The sequence below is a fragment of the Xyrauchen texanus genome, chromosome 7, assembly GCF_025860055.1.
Source record: "Xyrauchen texanus isolate HMW12.3.18 chromosome 7, RBS_HiC_50CHRs, whole genome shotgun sequence".
In the NCBI taxonomy this organism is placed as follows: domain Eukaryota; kingdom Metazoa; phylum Chordata; class Actinopteri; order Cypriniformes; family Catostomidae; genus Xyrauchen; species Xyrauchen texanus.
In genome coordinates this window covers 21979170-21994643 of record NC_068282.1, presented here as the reverse complement: position 1 = coordinate 21994643, position 15474 = coordinate 21979170, and positions in this window count along the sequence as shown.

Below are 15474 nucleotides of genomic sequence, written 5' to 3'. Positions count from 1 at the left end.
AGTATCCCAAACTATAAAAGTGAATGAAACAAAAACAAGAAACCAAGGACCTAACCAAACATGACATGACTAGACTAGACTAGACTAGACTAGACTAGACTAGACTAGACTAGACTAGACTAGACTAGACTAGACTAGACTAGACTAGACTAGACTAGAGCAACACAACAAGGTTACATGAACAATACCTGACAACTGACAAAGGCAAACATGAGGGTTTAAATACACAAGACATGGGTAACAAAGGCCAATGAACAAACAGAACTCTAAAACAAGATAACAAGACAATTAACTAAAACCAATGACAAACTAGAACTGAATCAAAGTAATAAAACAATGAACCAATGAAAACCAGACACATGAACAAGAAGGGAAAACAGGATATCACAACACTAGGTAACAGGAACTTAACAGGAATTTCAAAATAAAAGTACACAAACAAAAGTCAACTGAGAATATATCACAGGAGCCCCCCTTTACGGAGCGGATTCCAGACGCTCCATAAAAAATAAAAGTACACAAACAAAAGTCAACTGAGAAAATATCATAGTATCTCCCTTTCGCTTTTTCTCTTGATCTTTGTTTCAGCATGACAAGGCAGCTGTAAGCAATAGAAGTCTGCTGTCCAGCTATTTTCCCTAGTTGGATCAGAACATCAACTATATATGTAGTGTGCTGTTTTCCTGTGGGACAGCCTTAGGAACACAGATGCTCAATTGTGACTGCAAATTCATTTGTGATAATCCCTGCTGTTCATTAAATATGCATACCGGCCAGTCATCCGAGACAATTAAGACAATGACAATGCAGACAATTAATTTAAAAAAGCCTAAATGGGAGTAATGAAGAAACCTGATAACTAAAGAAAAATATCACTTGGGTCCAGGGAAAAGACAATGGACATACATAACAAAGTATTACATTGTGATTAACTGACCAGTTAATGAGAGAAGGTGAAAGACTCTAGCTGTGCATATTTTAGCATGTTTCTTGACACTAGAAATGCAATTATTTTTGCACCATAATCAGTGTTGTATAAAATGTCCATTTGTCATACTTGAGTAAAAGTAAAGATACCTTCATGGAAATTGACTCAAGTAAAAGTTAAAATAGCGCATGAGAAAATGACTTAAGTACAAGTATTAAAGTAACTGATATTACATTATCTTAAGTATCAAAAAATACAGGCAAATTTCATAAATTAAGGAACAGTTCATTAAACCCATGGCAACTTATTTGATTGGTGGTGCTCATCATTTACTCACCCTCATGCTCTCCCAAATGTGTTTGACTTTATTTCATCTGCAAAACGCAAACAAAGATTTTAGAATAATTTTTCAGCTCTATAAGTTAATTCAATGCAAGTGAATGGTGGTCATATATTTCAAGCTACAAAAAGCACATTAAGGGAGCATAAAGTTATCCATTCTACTACAGTGGTTAAATCCATGTCTTCTGAAGTGATTCAGATGGTTTTGGGTGAAAACAAACCAAACTGTAACTAATTTTCACTGTGTATCTTGCCATTGCAATCTCTAGGCACAATCATGATGCCCTAGGTAGCACTATAGGAAGTGTAATCAAACTTGACATCCTGATAGACAAGAAGACTGCTAATGTCAAAATGTATAGTTGAAAAAGGAGTTTTGGTCTCAAGAATGACTCGGTTACTAACGTAACCTTGGTTCCCTGAGAGGAGGGAACGAGTATTGCGTAAGTAGCTTACGCTATGGGAAAACTCTGTTTCTCAAGAAATATTGAAGTCTTTACGTAAAACGCATTGCAGCTGCACAGCAGACAGCAATGGGCGAGGCAGCTCGGTCATTGTCTGTGCTGCGGCAACTTGCTCGAACCAATGACGGGGCGACTCTGAACGCGCGACCAATGGGCGCGCGCTTCGCGCTCGCGCGCTCAGAGCCCGCCAAGACGGGCGTGGCTTAGGGCTATATATTAGGCGCCCCGTCATGAGAGTTCTTTAGGTTCAATCGACTGAAGCGAACTGACCAAGCACAAGCACGGCAGCTTACGCAATACTCGTTCCCTCCTCTCAGGGAACTGAGGTTACGTTAGTAACCGAGTCGTTCCCTCTCGAGAGGTCTCTCCTATTGCGTAAGTAGCTTACGCTATGGGAACACCATGCAAAACGCCGTGCGTGCTGACTTCGCTCTATAAAGCCAGAGGCAGATGCCTGAGCCTTAAAGCAAAGTGATTATTCAACAAGCCGGCCAACGGCGAGCTATATAATGGAGTAATACAGAGCGCCTTTGCCCCAAGGTGGTCCATGGTGGGAGCTCGTTGTAAAACCACAAGCACATATCTTATGTACTGATTTTTCTATGTACTGATATGCATGAAAAATCCTCTAAGTCAGTCAGAGACGGACCTTATAAGGGAGGAGATAATGCTCAGCATATACATACCTTAGTCCATTCTATAGTCAGGCTGATAGAATGTTGGAATGCAATGAGGGGACCTGTAGGTTATAAAACCTGATAAATGTCGAAGGCGAGGCCCAGCCTGCCGCCGCACAAATATCTTCAATGGGTATCCCACTCGACCACGCCCACGAGGAGGCCATGCTCCTCGTAGAGTGAGCTCTGACGCCTAAGGGGCATTGAAGGCCCTTGGCTTCATAAGCCAGCGCTATAGCATCCACTATCCAGTGCGATATTCTTTGCTTTGAAACTGCGAGACCTTTAGTGCGGCCGCCAAAGCATACGAATAATTGTTCCGTCTGTCTGAACGGGGCAGAACGTTCCAAATATACTCTGAGCGCCCTGACCGGGCAGAGTAAATTAGCATCGCTTTCGTCTGCTGGAGACGATAGCGCTGCCAGAGATATAACCTGTACTCTGAAGGGTGTAGAGAGCACTTTAGGAATATACACGTGCTTTGGCCTAAGGACAACTCTGCAGTCGTTAGGTCCAAATTCCAGGCAAGCAGCGCTTGATGACAGCGCGTGCAGGTCGCCAACTCTCTTGACTGAGGCGAGCGCCAGCAAGAGTGCAGTTTTGAGCGAGAGCTGTTTAAGGTGCACGGTTCGGAGAGGTTCGAACGGGGCACTCTTGAGTGCATCCAGGACCGTGGCCAGGTCCCAGATCGGCACCGAGGGGGGGCGAGGAGGGTTCATCCGCCTAGCGCCTCTTAGGAAACGAATGATTAGGTCATTTTTCCCTAATGAGCGTCCCTTGTCAGGATTGTGTGACGCCGCTATGGCAGCCACATAGATTTTGAGCGTGGAGGGTGTGCGGCCAGCCTCCAGCAGCTCTTGCAAGAAGGCGAGTACACTTGGTATCTCGCACGATTTGGGGTTCAAGCTCTTGGTATCACACCAGTCACTGAACACTTTCCACTTTTGGGCATATAAGCGCCTCGTAGAGGGCGCTCGCGCCTCAGTGATGGTTCTCAAAACTCCACTGGGGAGGTTCTCGGGAACCCGTTGAGGGGCCATGCATGGAGGGCCCACAGATCGGGGTGGGGATGAAGAATCATCCCGTTGGCCTGCCTGAGGAGGTCTAGCCTCAACGGAATCGGCCATGGGGCAGACTGCATCATCTGCATCAGTTCTGGAAACCACGTCTGGTTTTTCCAGAGTGGGGCTACCAGGAGCACTGCACATTTCACTTCCCTGATCCGACTGATGACCTGAGGTAGCATCGCGATCGGGGGAAAAGCATACAAGGGGCGGCTCGGCCAGATTTGGGCGAGTGCGTCCGTGCTCTTTGAGAAGAAAAGGGGGCAGTGCGCATTTTCCCTGGAGGCGAAGAGGTCGACCTCTGCCTCGCCAAAGGTTTGCCATAACCACTGAACCGTCAGGGGGTGGAGAGACCATTCTCCTGGGAGAACCTTGTCTCTGGACAGCATGTCCGCTCCCTGGTTCAGGGCGCCTGGCACATGTGAATTCTTGCTTTTTCTTGCGCGGCTCGAACGGAGGGGGCTGCAGCACGGTGGAAGCAGGCTCTTTGCGGCGAAAGCGGCAAAACGAGCGCGCAGCTCGGCGAGGCCCAGGGAGTCACATTCGGGGCATCTGCCCTGAATGAGAGCAGCTTCTGCGTGGTCCGGTCCCAGGCAGCGAGTGCAAATGATGTGACGATCCCCGTCAGGAAGAGGGCCTCTGCACGAGGTGCAGGCTGAAGGCATTTGCAACAACGCCTTGAAAATTGCTCTTTTACTTAATCAAAAAAGCATCGCAGAGGCGAGCGCTTGCAGTAAAAGGATATAGCGATGCGCGCCGGATGGCGTAGCAGAAGGCTTCGAAGGCGGCTGAAGGCGCCGGCGTCCTCTTAGCGGTCCTGCTGTAGGCTTTTCAACGGCGGGCGAAAGACTCCAACAATCCGGAGGATCCAGCGAAGAGAAGGTCTTTGCTGAAGGAGATTAAATCTAAAGAACTCTCATGACGGGGCGCCTAATATATAGCCCTAAGCCATGCCCGTCTTGGCGGGCTCTGAGCGCTGTGGCAGCGTGCGCCCATTGGTCGCGCGTTCAGAGTTGCCCCGTCATTGGTTCGAGCAAGTTGCCGCAGCACAGCCAATGACCGAGCTGCCTCGCTCATTGCTGTCTGCTGTGCAGCTGCTATGAGTTTTACATAAAGACTTCAATATTTCTCGAGAAACTGAGTTTTCCCATAGTGTAAGCTACTTACGCAATAGGAGAGACCTCTCGAGAGGGAACCAATTTGATCCATTCAGAAGACATTCATGAAAACACTGGAGTCATATGGATTACTCTTATGCTGCATTTATGTGCTTTTTGGAGCTTTATAGGTCTGGCCACTATACACTTACATTGAATTGACCTAAATAACAGTAATATTCTTCTGAAAATCTTTTTTGTTTGTATTCTGCAGAAAAATAAAAATAAATTCTTGGATCGAATGAGGGTGTGAAAATTATGAGAGAATTTTCATTTTTAAACAAACCATCCCTTTAATGGTACATTCATGTCACATCAGAATGATCATATCTATGGGATTATGGGGCCAATAAGCAACCACCCAGAAAACCCTGGCAACTTCATAGCAATGTGCTGAAACACAGTTAAAACAACTTAACAACTTAGCAACAACCTAACAACCACCTAGAACACCCTGTCAAGTGCAAAGCAATGTGCAAAAAACACAGAAAACAACTTAGCAACAGCATAGTAACAACCTGGCAACCATATACAGTACTGTAGCAGTGTGCCAAAACACACAGAAGAGATCACCTTGATAACTGCATAGCATGCCCTTGCAACCATCTAGAAAACCCTATAAGCACATACTGTAGCATAAATGTGCTACAAAGCAAATATAACACATTAGCTTCCGTAACCTCCATTCCCTGATGGAGGGAATGAGATGTGTCGATGTAGTGACACTAGGGGTCACTCTTGAGAGAATTGGCGAGTGGTATTTGTATTTGCCGGACATACGGGTATAAGGAAGAGAGACGTGCATACCGCTCATTCAGGTTTTGTGCTGAGGAGGCGAGAATAAGGTCCCGGTCATTTCAGCGAGTAGTTCAGCGTTGTGCCAGGAGGGACACAACCTCCGTTCCCTCCATCAGGGAACGGAGGTTTCGGAAGTAACCAGGACGGTCCCTATCTGTTACTCACTCGACGTTGTGTCGATGTCCCCTACAAAAATGCCACAACTAGCTGAACTGGGTTACAAGGATCGGGCCGGCACGTAACCTCCCCTGATGCTAGTATGAGTGTTGAACAGCCATTTTGGGGATGAGTCGACTACACAAAGGATAGGGACAGGCTTGTACTTGTCATGCCTTTTTTCTCTCTTTTATTTTCTCCCCAGAAAAAGAGAGAATTGGCTAATCAAGGGGAAGACACAGCTGAGACCACTTCCCGTCCAGAGAGGGAGGGGGGATATTAAGACATTACATCCATTTTTCAGTGGAATATACGTTGCAAGGGGTTGCCTATGGGGAATCAGCACATGCGGAGCACCTGTCCCAGTACATGGTTTAGCTAGCACAAGTACTGGGCTGGCAGTGAGTTTCTCCGCAAACTCATCTACCGCAGGGCTAGGAGAAATCAACCAGGGAACACATTTTTGAACACTACAGGGAATCAACAAAGCACATCTTCAGCTAAAGGGAGGTTAAATGTGCTAGGTGCAAGCGATATACCGGGTCGGTCGACCCGGATCTTACCCGTTCGTTTCTGCTAAGACAGAGGATGAGACCAGCTCAACCAGGAGATTGTAGAATCTCACAAAGGTGTTGGGTGTAGCCCAGCCCACTGCTCTGCAAATGTCTGCTAGAGAGGAACAACTAGTCAGAGCCCAGGAGGCCGCCACACTCCTGGTGGAATGGGCTCGTAGCCCTGCAGGGGGCGGCACATGCTGAGCCTGGTAGGCAACATCTATGACGTCAGTGATCCAATGGGCAATCCTCTGTTAGGAGACAGCTCTTCCTTTCTGCTGTCCACCAAAACAGACAAAGAGCTACTCGGAGATACTAAAGCTCTGTGTGCGATCCAAATAGATGCGTAAAGCGCATACCGGACACAGCAATGCTTAGGCTGGGTCTACCTCCTCCTGGGGCAGCGCTTGCAGGTTCACCACTTGGTCCCTGAATGGGGTCGTGGGAACTTGGGGCACATAGCCTGGTCGGGGTCTCAGGATCACATGAGAGTAGCCCGGACCGAACTCCAGGCATGTTTCACTGACAGAGAATGCTTGCAGGTCCCCAACCCTCTTGATGGAGGTGAGCGCCATCAGAAGGGCAGTCTTCAAGGAGAGTTTCTTAAGATCTAGTGACTCTAAGGGCTCGAAGGGAGCCCCTCGCAGGCCTTGTATGACTACGAAGTGGTCCCATGAGGGAACAAGGCATGGCCTGGAGGTCATGCTTCCCTAAGGACTTGCTGTCCACTGTGTCGTGGTGTACAGCTATGACAGCTCTGCACACCTTCAAGGTGGAGGGGGACAGCATCCCTCCAACCTCTCCTGCAGAAAGGAAACCTCTGAGCCGACTGCGTATCTCTAGGGGTCTTCGTGTCAGGAAGAACACCACTTAGCGAACAGATGCCACTTCAAGGCATAGAGGTGCCTCATAGAGGGGGCCCTTTCCTCAATGATGGTGTCTACACACGGCAGGTGGGCCCCTGAGGTCTTTCGCGTCCCGTCTAGGGGCCAGACCTGGAGTTTCCAGAGGTCTGGTCACTGGTGCCAGATGGTGCCCCGTCCCTGAGAAAGAAGGTCCTTCCTCAGGGGAATTTGCCAGGGAGGGGCTGACGCGAAGAGCGTGAGGTCCAAAGACTAAGTCTGGGTGGGCCAGTAGGGAGCCACTAGGATGACCTGCTCCTTGTTCACCCTGACCAGGGTCTGTGCAAGTAGGCTCACAAGGGGGAATGCATACTTGCGTAGTCCAGGTGGCCAGCTGTGTGCCAACGTGTCTATACTGAGGGGAGCCTCAGACAGGGCATACCAGGGCAGGCAATGGGAGGATTCTGGGGAGGCAAACAGGTATACCTGTGCCTGCCCGTATCGACTCCAGATTAGCTGAACCACCTGAGGGGGAAGTCTCCACTCTCCTTTGTGGATGATCTGTCATGACTGCGTGTCTGCCGTGGTGTTGAGGTCACCCGGGATGTGAGTGGCTCGCAGCGACTTTAGGTGCTGCTGACTCCAGAGGAGGAGATGGCAGGCGAGTTGTGATATGCGAGGGCAGTGTAACCCACCTTGGTGTTTGATATATGCTACCGTCACCGTGTTGTCTGTTCGAACCAACACGCGCTTGCCCTGGATCAGCGGCCGGAACATCCGCAAGGCGAGCAGTATTGCTAACAACTCTAGGCAGTTGATGTGCCAACATAGCCATCGACCTGTCCAGGATGCCCGTTGCATACAGCGCCCCAGCCCATCTTGGAGGTTTCGGTAGTAATCATGATGCACCTGGAGACCTGTTATAGGGGAACCCCTGCCCATAGAAATACTAGGTCTTTCCAAGGGCTGAAAAGATGGCGACTGATCTGCGTGATGGCCAAGCGGTGTGTCCCGCGGCACCATGCCCATCCTGGGACTCGAGTCCGGAGGCAATGCTGAAGCGGTCTCAGTTGCATCATCCTGAGCGGTGTGGCCACTGCCGAGGATGCCATATGCCCCAGGAGCCTCTGAAGTAGTTTCAGTGGGACCATGGTCTTCTGTCTGAACCCCTTCAAACAGGTCAGCACCGACTGGGCACGCTCGTTCATGAGGCGCACCATCATCGAGACTGAGTCCAACTCCAAACTGAGAAAAGAGATGGTCTGAACAGGGAGAAGCTTGCTCTTTTCCCAGTTGAACCAAAGCCCAAGCCGGCTGATGTGCGCAAGCACCAGGTCCCTGTGTTCACACAACATGTCTCGAGAGTGAGCTAAGATTAGCCAGTCGTCAAAGTAGTTGAGAATGCGAGCGCCCACTTCCCTTAATGGGGCAAGGGATCTTTGTGAAGATGCAAGGGGACAAGGACAGGCCGAAAGGGATGACTTTGTACTGGTACACCCGACCCTCGAAGGCAAACCGCAGGAAGGGTCTGTGTTGAGGTAGAACTGAGACGTGGAAGTACGCGTCCTTCAGGTCTACCGCCGCGAACCATTCTTGATGCCGGATGCTCACTAGATTGCGCCTTAGAATCAGCATTTTGAACGGGAATCTGTGTAAAGCATGGTTCAGAACTCGTAAGTCCAAGATTGTCCGCAACCCACCACCGTTTTTCGGTACAATGAAGTAGGGGCTGTAAAACGAGGAGACTACCACTGGGGCGCTGGACTTGCCAAAGAGAGATAGAAGATGGTGGTTGGGGTGACAGTCGAATGCACCGGTTATGTGACCCAGGGACTGAGGAAACTGCTCTTTTGTTGAATATTTGGGTATGGCAGCTACTGGAACGTGCGGCAAAAACAAAATGAAAAGGAAACAAAAGATTCTTCTCTCGGCCCTCCACCGGGGGACTGAGTGGTCGGCTTACCAGCTCCAAGGCAGTGGATCCTCGTGTCCCTGGGTCTTAGCCCACTACGCCACCACCACCAAGTTCACCTTCACCTGCTGGGCAAAGTCCCCGACGGTGTCGCTGAATAGTCAAGTTTGGGAGATGGGGGTGTTCAAGAAGCGTGTCTTGTTGGCCTCATGCATCTCTCTCATGTTAAGCCACAGATGGCGCTCCTGGATCAACAAAGTGGACATCGAGCTGCGACCGCAACGTTGCCATGGTCATGAGGACAGGACGCATCCACAAAAGATGTCTCGGCATGGGCAGTGCCAAGGTACAAAATACAGCGATCGTGGCCGTCGGAAAGCGAGAGATATCGACCGGAACCAGGAATAACACACAATCAGAAGGGCATGTTTAGAAATACGCGTCTTGAAAAAGATGTTCTGATGTGTGCCGCTCTTTTATAATATACTCTTTTGTGAGGGAAAACACTGTTTTAGAAAATACTCTGGTGATCTGCTGAAGCACCCAGGGGTTATCTCTGCAGTGCACCCATGCAGAGAGGGGAGAATGCCGCCGTAATGCGTAATAAGGATCCAGCAGAGGTAAGGGATGGCAATCGTTTGCTCAGCTTGAACCATTGACTGTTCGGCTCCAAAGTCAAAATCTGAATGAGCGGTATGCACGTCCCCCACCTTTATACCCGTATGTCTGGGGGAGGGGCATGCAAATACCACTCGCCAATTCCCATTGGCCTTTTATCAAAGATCACAGGTGTCTCAGGCTCTCAAGTGTGACCCCTAGTGTTATTACATTGACACAACATTGAGTGAGTGACAGATAGGGAACTAGTTTTGCTTCGGCAAAGAACATTCACATCTTCATAAAATATACAAATAAATATTGTCAGACATTTTCATGAGCGCTGGTAATTATTCATACAAATCATATCTTGTATATGAACATACTTTTATATGAACAGGTCTCCTGGAAAGGCGGGACACTGATCGCACATAATTTCATTATTCACAGCTCTCATAATGTTTAAGCCTAAACTTATAAACTTAATTATTCGAGAGAAAATATTTTTTTTAACTCACATGAGCAGTTTCTTGTCTTTCCCAGAGGAGACAGATAATGGAACACGAAATCTGACATGCGCTTCACTTCTAATTTTAGTATTAAAGTATTTGTACTTCGTTACTATATGCCTCTGTCCATAATAACACTTTGTTGGTCTCCAAACCAGAGATTTCGATAGAAATGTATGATCTCATTAGGCCAATCTTCTAAAATTTCTTAAATTTTGCAATTGAATATTGTTCATTTCACAGAATTTAGGATATTTCACTTTTAACAGTATTATTTAAAAAAGATAATCCCCCCTCTTTAGCAAACAACTTCTTTACTAACCTATATATTTCATTTATTTTTTAGAAGATTGGGACACAATGTAGGGAAATTAATTCACCATGGTCAAATAGAATTTTTAAAGGGGAGACTGGCTTTAGATATCCATTGTGTATCATTCATGAATTTGAAACCCTGTGGTATTCAACTTGGATGCACAAAAAGCATTCGATTGTTTCAGTCGGGAATATCAGTGGGCAGTTTTAGAGGGATTAAGTAGTTATACACAGGCAACCTTCTTTCAAAAGCCCTTTTCTTGGAGCATGAAATGTCAAGGATGCCAACTGTCTCATTTGCTGTCGGAACCACAAGACAAAACTATACAAATATATTACTCCATATAATTCATATTCAAGTCTACAAACTATGCTAATCCACTTTACAAACATCTTTAAGTCCTTCACACAAATATGGTATGCTCAATTCAGCCAATTGTCATGTTACAGTATATAATCGATTGGGATAATTATCCTTCTGTCTCTCTAAATGCCTTTCCAAAACAGTACACTTTGCCACATATTCTTCATGTTTAATGGCACAATACTATTCAGGTCACATATTTTCAGTAGGTATTAACACATCAACTTTCTCAAACATATCCCAGATAAATTATAACAGGCTAAACACTCTGTATAAATTTCCCCTTTTCTCTGCTTCTTGTTTCACTACCTTATTATTTAAGGAACTGCACTAACTTTGCCTACAAAGTTTACTGTGAATGTTAAGAAAACTTCCATTTCACACATTTCAGTGAACCAAATCTTCTGGTGGTTTGGCAGTATCTGATTACAAATTGTATTGTTGGGCTTTTCAAATGAAAGCAGTAAAAACTGGGCATAATTGCCCTTTTGTTACTCTGTGGCATCTAATCGCATAACAACAAGTGAAACCTCATAAACTATAGAAAAAATATTGTGTTCTGGTATTAAATTAAGGACATAAATAATGTGGACCAGTGTTTTCCTGTAATCTTGAATTCTGTCACGTTCTCGACTATTACCTATTAAAGAATTCAAGACCATTTAACTCTTCCTGTGTGTCTAGGGGCGTGTTGATATGTCAAGACATACAGTATACAATGAAATTGTGCTTATGTCATTTTAGGACTTTAAAGGAGTACTCTCGATCTCTCTCTAGTGTTTCTTGGTTTTTGTACCAGCAACTGAGATCCTCAGATTGTGATTATGGTGTCCCATGGGATATAATAAAGGTTGAATGTTTTGTATTTTTTACACTGGCTGATATGGGACTTGGGGGGCCCTCTGCAGCCACGGGCCCTGGGGCTTAAATAAATATTCTGGGTTCAATACAAGTTAAGCTCAATTGACAGCATTTGTGGCATAATGTTGATTACCACAAAAATACTTTTTGACTAATTCCTGCTTTTCTTAAAAACAAAAGCAAAAAACTAATTTACAGTGAGGCACTTACAATGGAAGTGACTGGGGCACATTTTTGTAGAGTTTAAAGGCAGAAATTTGAAGCTTATAATTTTATAAAAGCACTTACATTCATTCTTCTGTTAAAACTCATGTATCATTTGAGCTATAAAGTTGTTTAAATCATAATTTTTACAGTAATTGTTTTGTTTAATTGAGTAACAATGACAATTGCATCTATGTAAACTTCTGCAGTTAATACAGTATGGACTTCAAAGACATTGGTCATTAATCTTACAGTTCATACAAAATCTTTGTTTAAACACTGACCCTTAACACTTACTTAGTTTAATAATTTTAAACCATTACTTGCACTATACATAAGTAATATTTACATTATATTCATGATGTTAGCCAGAGGGGAACTGGCCCCCACAATGAGTCTGGTTTCTCCCGAGGTTATTTTTCTCTCATTAACCAACATCTTATGGTGTTTTGTGTTCCTTGCCACAGTCGCCTTCGGCTTGCTCACTGGGGTTATAAATACAATTATTATTTAATTATTTATTTTTAAACACAATTCAAAATCGTATTTTATCTAAATTACACAATGATGACTCATCGACATTATAGACATTACAGATTTATCTTCTGTTAATGCCTGATTTTCGGTAAAGCTCCTTTGAAACGATGTGTATTGTGAAAGGCGCTATACAAATAAAATGTACTTGATTTGACTTGACTTTTAGCATTTGTTGATGTTACATAGTCATGGCAACATAGTTGTAAAGTTGCTTTGCTATAACTTTACACAGTAAAGATTAGTAAGTGATTTATCATACTTGAATCATGTTAACATGCATATTGTTTATGACTTCTGGCAATACTTTTGAAATAGTGAGTATTTTAACATTTGCGGATTGGCCCCATTCACTTCCATTGTAAGTGCCTTACTGTAATCCAGATTTCGAGTCAAAATTGATTTTTGTGGTAATCGATGTTATGCCACAAATGCTGTCGATCTGAACTTGTATTGAACCCAAACTAGCGGCATGTATGCATCATGCAGATAAAATAAAATAAAAAAATTAGTTTCCGATGCCATTTGCAGAAATGCTCTGTCACCATCAGCAATGTTTCATTTATTTTGGAGTGAAAGAGTTCAATAACATTACCAAGATAATGCAAGTAGTACTCAGCTGGTCATGTGATTTTATGTGGCCCCCCCATGAGGCAACCTGTTCCATGTAAAATAAAACAGCTTTTAGCCTATTAGGCTACTGTTGTGACTGCAGTCTTCATCTCATGTGAGGGAACATGATTTAAAATAACATTACATATTTCAAATTGTAATGATGTGAGGAAGAGGCAGACGGGAAGTGCGAATCCAAATGCGGTTCTTTAAACAGATACAAACACTGGAACCAAAATAAAGATCCACGAGGGGAAAAATAAACTAAACACGGGATACATACAAAGAGTGAACAGACAGCGAACATCTACGAGAGGGTAGGGTTATACTCGAACGAACTTCACACAGCAGGGAACATGAACAAGGACCGTGAAACTTCAACATTCATGTGCAGTGCAAACAACGACCGACAAGGGAATGGAGGAACCAACAGGGTTTAAATACACAAGGACACAATAAAGACTAAACGAGACACAGGTGAGAACAATGATGAGTGCAGGCAGTGAGGGAGGCCGGGAATTGTGGGAATTCTTGGGTTTCAGTCACGTGATTATGATGACGCACGAAGGCGGAGCGATTTCAGATGGAGGGCAGGAAGTAAACATGGAGAATACGTCTATGGAGGAAACCGTTGCGGAGAGTCCGTATTGTACGAATTTAGAACCAGTTTCAAGAAATAGATACAAGGAGTTAGTAAACGCATATGTTGGACGTGACCCGTTCCTCATGAAGATGAGTGAGTTTTCGGTCGAACTTGAAGATTTGCCGACAGTGGAGGCTGTTGACATCACCAACTATCTGGTCCTTCAGACATCGTACTACACCAGACAGCAAATGAAGGCATATAAAAGTCTGGAGGCGTACAACTTTTTTGTCAGCTGGTGGGTCCACAACCTCGGTACCAAACGGCTTCACATTGTAGACGCTGAGTACTGTGATTTTGTTGTGTGGAACCACAATGACATTTTTGTTGAAAGGATTTTGCCCGATCTTGAACTTTGGGATGATGTTATCCCTAAAGTTGAGTGCTTTTTAGAAACGGTATACTTCCAGAAATACTGGGACAGCAAGTTACAAACTCACATGTGTAATGTAATGAAAGGATCCAGGCACTCTTGAAAGTGGGCTGTGTGATATTGCTGTTATATCAATACGGTTGTATGAGACAAGATTACATTTTGACTATTGTTATGAGTGTGGTCTTTGTGAGTTCTGGCTGTTGTATAATTTAAATGAAAAGATTAAATGCCATTGAGAAGACAGAATTATACATGGTGGTTTATTTACAAGATTAGATTTTTCAACAATTGTTATAATAACAAGAACATGGTGTGCAATAACAGATTAGAATCCATTTCATTACATATAATACATATAGCCAGTACAATTGGACTAGTGGATAAAAGTATTACACTTGTTGAAAACATATTAACAGACTGATATGTGTTGGGGCTCAGGTACTACTACTCCATGTCCTCTTACTTATCATCATCAGAGCCAAGAAGCAGGGATCAGGTATTGGACACTACAGGTGTGAGGGCTCAGGTACTGGACTGACTGATTATTATCCCTATCCCTCCCTCCACCTTACTCCAGTGGGACAATAGACAGCAAATAACCCCAATCTTGTCAATCAATGCTAGTGCCTCACCTTGTTTTGTTGCCATGTGCTCTATGGGCATAGCCCTGCTTTGCAGAATCTGATATTTTCTTCTGACTAAACCGATAACTCTCTCAACATGAATACGCAAATTCGCTATTTTTCTTGTGTCTGCCACCTCATACGCTGACAGCTGTTTTCTCCCCTTGGTAAATGCAGGTATCTGTAGTGAAGCACAGTAAAATCCCACACTATCACCAATATTGAACCCACGGTCTGCTAGGACAATATCTCCAGGTAACAGGTTTTTAGGAGGCCACTCTCTATTGTGATCTGTTTATCGCTGACTCTCCCTCCCCAGGCACAAGATATGTAAGTGACATAGCCTTGGGGTGCAACACCAATCAGAAATTTTACAGTATGGTGATGCTTGTAGTTTGACCACATTTGTGCTTGGGCTAGTAAATTAGAGGGCTTCTCAATAAAAACTTCGAAACAGTCAACTATCACAGCAACTTTACATCCAAATGCCTGTCTGAATCCCATTGGCATTGTAGCTTGAAGAACATGTCGCTCTGGCCACTCAATTTGAAATTCCAACCTTTCATGAAGTATGTCAATTACTTTATGCCAAACTCTAGAAGCAGTTGGCAGAGAGATCTTGAACCTGAAAGCTAAATCTTTCAGCGGGAGATTTAGTCTCAGCTTCATCAAAACTAAAATGAACTGTTCAAATTTAGACAGCACAGACATAGGACCACAGCTGATGTAGGGTTTGCACAGCTCAAAAATCTGAATTAAAACTAAGAAGTTGGGGAGCCCCGTGTAGAACATTGTCTTGTCTTCGTTTTTTTCAAAGGACTCCTTGTTGAACTGTGTCCAGTGCTTTGGCTCGAAGATCTCCCAGCTCTGTTGTTTTGTCTCAGAACATCCTCCATCTTCTCAATGTCATCCATTGTTAGCTCAGTCTGGCATCCGGCATCT